The sequence below is a fragment of the Electrophorus electricus genome, chromosome 8, assembly GCF_013358815.1.
Source record: "Electrophorus electricus isolate fEleEle1 chromosome 8, fEleEle1.pri, whole genome shotgun sequence".
NCBI classification, from domain to species: domain Eukaryota; kingdom Metazoa; phylum Chordata; class Actinopteri; order Gymnotiformes; family Gymnotidae; genus Electrophorus; species Electrophorus electricus.
The window spans coordinates 17,145,702-17,153,094 of NC_049542.1; the positions used below are offsets into that span (position 1 = coordinate 17,145,702).

At 38.1% G+C, this 7,393-nt stretch overlaps 1 long non-coding RNA gene across 1 annotated transcript; it reads right to left on the bottom strand.

Moving 5' to 3' along the window:
- Positions 1 to 2,310: 2,310 nt before the first annotated feature.
- On the bottom strand, positions 2,311 to 3,758 carry LOC118241886. The gene is made up of 2 exons (XR_004776396.1): positions 3,359 to 3,758; positions 2,311 to 3,267 (listed from the first exon to the last, which is right to left on the bottom strand). It is a non-coding gene; the product is annotated as an uncharacterized LOC118241886 (long non-coding RNA).
- Between the last annotated feature and the right edge of the window lie 3,635 nt (positions 3,759 to 7,393).

Sequence of the window (7,393 nt, forward strand, 5' to 3'; positions counted from 1 at the left end):
CCCTGTGGACTCTATCATATTAGATTTGAGTTGAAAGAATCACCAGAAGATTAAAAGGCAGAATGTCAGCATTAATTTCGGGTATTGGATGAGACCTTTTTATAGACTTCCTTTGTATATACAGTTTATTTCAGATGACCATAAATAACTGGACTACTTTGGAAATTTTAATAATAATATGTACAGGGCTGCATATGTTTTGTAGTAGAAGATATCCTGAAGGCTGTAACCCGCAGAAATCCTCAGACTGTGAAGATCTTTGTGGTCTGCCAGCTTAAGATAATCAGTGTTAACCATAAGCTCAACAGTGTTTTTAAAAATGTATTTTTTATTTTAACACACCTAAAGTTAAGGCTGTTTCCACTTGAAGTACTGATTTATTTTGATTTCTGAGATTCATGATGGCCAACTTCACCGTTACTGTCCCATGCAGATGACTCCATGTGCAAACACCACATCTAGAATCAGCTCTGGAGCTTCTGTTAGTGCTTATGAACTAATGATGCAATGATACACAGCTGGCAAAGAATCAACTGTGCAGCCAGTTACAGAATTGCTAATGTTCCTCCAAAATAAGGGGGGTTATTTATAAGAAATGTCATTACTATAGCCATAGTTAGATATCTATACTAGTAGTAAATATTGTGAAAACATTCCTCACAACCCCCCGACTAACCTGAAGGTCTGTGTTTCTTTCATAACACACACACACACAAAGATTCCAGGTAAGCAACTGCAGTGTAGAGGAAGAGACTGCACTGAAAAGTTATGAAAATTGCATTGAAGTATGCAAGGTTTCCAGAGAAACAGAACGTTTCAGAGGACAGAAGTCCTTCATCAATTGTGCAAGCTAAGCATGTGTATGAAGATTTCATGGAGGAACTGAAGTACAGTGTAGTGTAGAGGAATGTGTTTACTGTGCCACACCTCCAAACTCCCAGTCCTCTGACAGAAGGCTTGAGTGTAAGCAAGAAATTTCCTGTGTTTCAAGGGTTGTGTGCACCATCAAAGGTTGTCAGTGCAATTGCTTCTTTTATGGACCCAGTTTTTGAATAGAGAGCTTCTTTTCTCTAACATGTTTGTCATCCTGTTCCCTTCCTTCTTTGCGCATGCTAGCTCATGCTGCATTTGTTCAGGCTTTGTAACTGTATGGCATTATTATCCTGTCAATAGCCAAGAACACATTTCATGATTCATGCAGCACTCACAGATTTCCTTTGCTCACATGCAAAATATACATGTGCTCACTCATATTCACTCTGCTCTCCTACAGATTCACTTTGCTCTGCTATTAAATTGTATCTGGAATTCCAGATTTATATATATATATATATATATATATATATATATATATATATATATATATATATATATATATATATTTTATATATATAGTCATATGAAAACGTTTTTGTTAAAAAAAACATCCTCCATAGAGAGCAAACTTAAAAATGCCATTAAAAAAAACCAAAAACTTTGTAGAGCATGTTTATTTACTGAGTTTAACATATTACAAAAATACCTGTTCTATGTAAATATATAAATAATTAATCACATTACTAGGGCCATTGAATGTCGCTTTCTAGTGAAGCAAGCTACAAATTGCCGATGTGTTAATCATGCCTTTCACATTCAATATAAATGGGCAGCAGAAATAATTTCATTGTTCAAAATCCGGTACTTCTTTCTGATTGGCTGACGACTTTGGCCAGTGTTGTAGTGGTGAAATCTCGAGCACAAGATCATAAAAAGATTCGAGAACGTGAAGGATGAGTTTTAGTGTACAGGAGAACAAGGTTGTGTGAGAGCAAGATATATTTAATTTTATAGCAGAGCAAAGTGAATCTTAAGTAGAGCAGAGAAAATACGAGTGAACACGTATATTTTGCTTGCGAGCAACGAAATCCGTGAGTGCTGCGTGAATCGCACTCTCGCAATAAAAATGTGTGCTCTTGACTACTGGCAGGATAGTAACTGCATGCCACTAACTACAAGTTGTACGGCCTGAGATGCTTGGTCATTTACTCTGGCATGCGGTCCTTCTCCTCTATTATGATAGGGATTTCTGATGGGTTTTTTTGTGATTTACACTGTTGATTTCCTATGTGGGTGACTGCTGTTTTCATGTGAAATGCATTTTAATTGAATGGAAATTACTTTGAGGAGTGGTGGGACTACTGTTGTGTCTTGCACAGAGTTAGTGTCCCATAGAGCCGCTATGCCAGATTTAACTGAACATGTAAAGACACACCAACAAAGCAGTTTGCTTGCAACATATTTTAAATTGTAAAGAAATTCCAGGAAGGTATATAGCAGGCAGAGTCTATTTATTGAAAAGTGAGCATTTCTAGACACCCAGAGATGGGTGAGCAAAGCCATGGCGCAGAGAAGAAAGCTTTGTGAGAGCCCGTCATGCTTAGACTCAGCAACACACGATTATCAGACTACTTATTTTTATTCTTGGAACTTTGTTAAGCTTTCTGTTTCTCTTACTTTCTCTTTCCCACTCTCTTTGCTCTCTGTCCACACTCTAACAAACAAAGTTAACAGTTCTCATGGTTAAAAGTCACTATGTTCTCTTGTTTATCATTAGCAGGAAACAGGGGAAGAGAAGTAACAAATGCTTTCAGAAGTAAATGAAAAATATGAACAACCTGTGTCTTACTTATAGAGGCATTACATTCCTGAGGTTAGAGCATGACTTGGCATTTTTGTACTGCTCGCTTGACTGTTTTCACTCTTTTAAAAACATGAATAAACTCATCAGTTAATAAAGCCCTCAATTCAAATAATTTATAATAGTAATTAATTATTTGTACTGAGCAGGCTGTAAATGGTTAGTTCACACAAGCCCTTCTATGCCTTTCCTTAGCCTTGTAACACTAGAGAATAAACAAATAAGCATCATTTCCAAAGTATTTCCTTAGTATGCACACAATCAAGGTCTCAGGTGCAAGGTTCTTAATTGGTCTGTTATTGGTACATAATAAATGAAATTACATTAATATGATAATAGAAATTGTCTTCACTATGAATAATAAGTATTTAATAAGCTTCTGACGAACTAAAAAACAAAGCTTAGGTCAGCGTATGTCAAGTTACTAAATTTCCACTGTCCACCATAGCAGAATCAGCTTTTCTTCCATCTTGGGACGGGAAGGAAAAAAGAGAGTGCCAGGAAAACATGAGCCATACCAAAACGGAGCTAACTTTACCACACACAGGAGCATCATTGTGTGTGTGATTTACGCACCTGGTGGAAGGAACCTGAAAAGCGAATAGATAAACAGGTGCAGTAATTAGATTGCCGAGTTAAATCAGTGTACATATATTCTGTGGTAAATAAACCCCTGCTGACCTGTTACGGCTTTGGTGTTGGTCGTTATTTTTATTTTGTGCTTTGTTCGGGAGGCTGCATTAAAAAAAAAAATAAAAATAAAAAAAAAAATAAAAAAATCAGCTACCCAATCAATCGGTTTGTCCATCAGTCAGATTTTACGAGAGTTTTTCAAGCCACCGGGTGTGCGTTAGCGAAGCTCGTGTCGAAACAAAAAAGAAGCATAAATGACGCAGGTAATTTCCTCTCGGTTTTCTGAGGCGGTATGCAACAGCAGACTCCTGCTTCGGCACTTCCAGACAAGAAACGTGGTTCTCATTATCAACAAAAACAAAACCGAAAAACCATATGTCAAAACAAGCAGACTTTTGTTCGTCCAAGTAGCTCTGACAGTCCCACCACGACTAATGGAGGAGAAAAGAGGCGGAGACTGCTAATCGAGATAAAGGCACTTGTGGTGTTTGTGGAGAATACGGGATACACTGTCTGTAGGCCTCCCTATAAATTTATCTTAAACAGTCTATATTAGTAAAGTAAGTGTTTAGTGGTCATTGTCCTATGTTGTTGTGGCCCATTGAGTTGCTTGTAGAGTCTTTAAAAGGAACGGGATTTTAAAAGATTTTGGTTTAACCTTTTTTTTTCTGTTAAAGGAGCAATACAAATTTACCACTGCCTGAAAGACATTGAGAAAATGACCACTGGGAAAATCAGTTTTTAAATATTTTTTTAAGGCATTCTATATTTAGTTTATTAACATGTTCACAATGTTCCATTCAATCAGGTGGTTTATAGTTATTTTTCAGGCAAAATATACAGTCAGAAAATATTTTGAAGAAAAGAAAAACAACATGAACAGGCATGGCATCAGTTCATAATGAATAGCCAGGCAAATAATTCCTTGCCAGTGGCATAGTTTGCATAAAGTCAATGTATCTTTTTCCTGCATCTTTCACTTTAGTTAAAACAGTGTGAATACTGTGTAGTACACCGCACAGGTCAGTTGAAGTAGAAATAAAAAACCTCTGCAGACGTCATAGCTTGCCACCTATCTAAACCCAGCTCTCATCTGCAGTGTGGTTGGACTCCACCCCAGTCTTTGCTGTAACTGAACCCGTTATGGTATAACCCTCCTGTGGCCACGGGCTACCAGGGTGCCCAGGGCATCCACCTGCCTGGCTTTCACTGTCCCCTTCGCTGCAAACCACAGACAATTGATACCTAAATGCTACTTTGCACTGTATTTCTTCTTTTTCTCTGCTATTCAAATTTAAAACTGCCTAACCCCTTTATAAAAAAAGTGTGGAAAAAGTTGTGGGGAAATAATTGGCTGCTCAACAAATAAACAGTGTGAGCAGAGCCACAGAGCCCATAAAATAAATCGACTGGGGTAAACAGTGTGTTGCTTTTCCTCGCATCCGCTCCTCGTGATGAAGTGTATAGATTTGCAATTTCCACGGCCCCAGACAAGCCCAATAAACTTCATAATAAAGTGCACAGGTTAACAGAGGGGTTATTTTCACCTAGCTGGACATAACTATAAATATTGGGGCTAACTAGCTAACTCTAGTCGAGCGACGTGGATATTTATCGTCCAATGTACCAGAATAATGGAGCTTATCTTGGCCCGATGTTGTGGCTTTGTGTTTGCTTTATAGCCGTATTTTAAGTTTATATTGTCCTTAGCTCTATTGCTAATCAATACATGCATATTGAAAGCATAGATCATTGGGATAACTTGCCAAAGCTTGCTGTTCTTGTTTCTGCTGTGAATGTGAGAGAAATTTCATTATCTGTGCCAATAATGAACACAGCTGGATGGATGATTCAATAGCCTTTATTGGAGTTCAGCAGCCCAGGGGGTGGCTATTGTGATGGAGCATATAGGAATTTGTGTCCTTCTTCTCTTGTTGTGACAATGATCTTAACATGGACCTCAGAGTGCTCTTCACAGGAAATAAGAAACATTGTTTGTTTCTTCCAAGTGGTGACAATATGCCCTGGAGTGTTTGTGTTTGTCTTTTTATCTTCACAGCGACCATATTTGTCTGATAGCCACCATCTCAAAGAGAAGGCATGGCTGATGACAGAACAGGAAGTGCTTGAAAGGGAGAGGCAAAGAGTGGTATGGGTGAGTTGAAGCGTGAGCACGGCCAGACACGCAGGGACAGTGTGGGGGCTTGGAGACATGCACATCCCTCCACAGACCAGCAGCAACATTTGCTCCACCACAGGCAGCAGAGCAGGTCATGACCCAACGACTGCCCTCGGGCCCACCAGATCCCCGGCTCAGTCCTCCTGCCCTGTGGGTGCAGTAAGACTCGACAAAGTTCATCCAGAAAGGAAATGGTAAGACAGAACAACAGTGCCCAGCACCTGTGGACTGCAACCAGTTTCAAAGCTCACAGGCTGATTCTGCAGGGCATGCAGCAATGAATAATGCACACCTACCTTCTACCGAGAGTACTTTCTCTTTGCTCCAGAGTCAAGCCTTCTGAGACTCCCTGGACTCCTCTACTCCTACTGTTACACCTCCTGCCAATTCCAGTCCAATTGTTTTAATCTTCAAATCTATTTTGTGAAATTAACCTATATATCTTATAGTAATATAATGGATTCAATTTTGACATGAGATTTGTGAACTTTCATTACTTTGAATTCTAATACACACACAAAACATGTGTCCTTTCATATTTAATGTTAAGAAGCTCTTCATTCTACCAGTATACGTACTAGTCTAAGTTAGAAATATAGAAAAAAATAACTTGGGTTTGGTGACTGAAAGCTTTCAGACAGCTTTGCCAGTGCTGCTCTTCATCTTTCCTTCCAGCTACAGCATTGTGTCTGTATCTGTTAACATGGCCAAGGTTGCAGTGATGATTTTATTAATACACCCAAACTGCAGTTAGACAAACCTGTTGGCCATATGTTCCATGTACAATAGCTTGTCCTTCCAAATCGAAACCAGCAGCCACACTATAATAAAAGTCCTGTATTTGTGAATAATAGCACAGTTGTCTGCGGTGAATAAAATAATGTTTATTGCGCTGGCAATGCAGTGTCATTGCCAGGAAATACATAATATGTACAGCGATGTATAGGAATATATTACTCATCCCACATGTGGTGCAGGCCCATGTGCAGGTAATGGATCCAGCACATGGACTTAGAAGTACTCCTGTGACCCACCATCCCAGCTCTGATTGAGCACCGAAGCCGTGAGTCTAAGTGAATTACAGACATGACTTTCAGTTCTAATGCTCTCTGCTTTTACCGATATGTGCGTGTCAGTTACAACTGATTTTTAATTTAAAAAAAAAGTACTCATTAGACCTGATTTATGTAAGCTGCTCATTATAAATTCTCTCTAAACAGGAAATGTAAGAATGTACCAGGGAGCAATGTGATTAGGTCAGTTAAACCAAGCCATTGTTATTTTTGTGTGTGTTCCAGGCTAGAAAGCACACATCTTATGTTATGTGATACGGCAGAGTACAGTTCAGCATATTCGAGTGGAAGAAAAATGCAGATAAATATTGGTTACAGTGTGTTTCAAGGCCCCTTCCAACTTTTCCATCTACCATCTTGTGCCATATACACTAGGACACACACAATCTGATAAAAAAGTAAATATATTTTGGGCATTCCCTTTCCTGTGCATATTCTGTTTATTATTTTTTTTTACTGAGTTTCATTGTTCAGAGGTGTGCAGGTTTTATTTGTACTTTAGTACACAGCCTTTTTTAGCATTTACTTTTATATTGCTGAGAAGATATTGCACATTGAGGAAGTATTAAAAATATTTTTACTTAACAGTTAAAGCAACTTAGTTAAAGCGGTGCTAGGGATGATTTAGGCAGTTGGTTGTTTTGTTTATATATATATATATATATATATATATATATATATATATATATATATATATATATATATATATATATATATATATATATATATATATAATATGTGTGTGTGTGTGTGTGTGTGTGTGTGTGTGTGTAATAATCATACAAATTAAGAGACATTTTCTAAACAAATCTAGGTGTTAAAGGGGCTTTT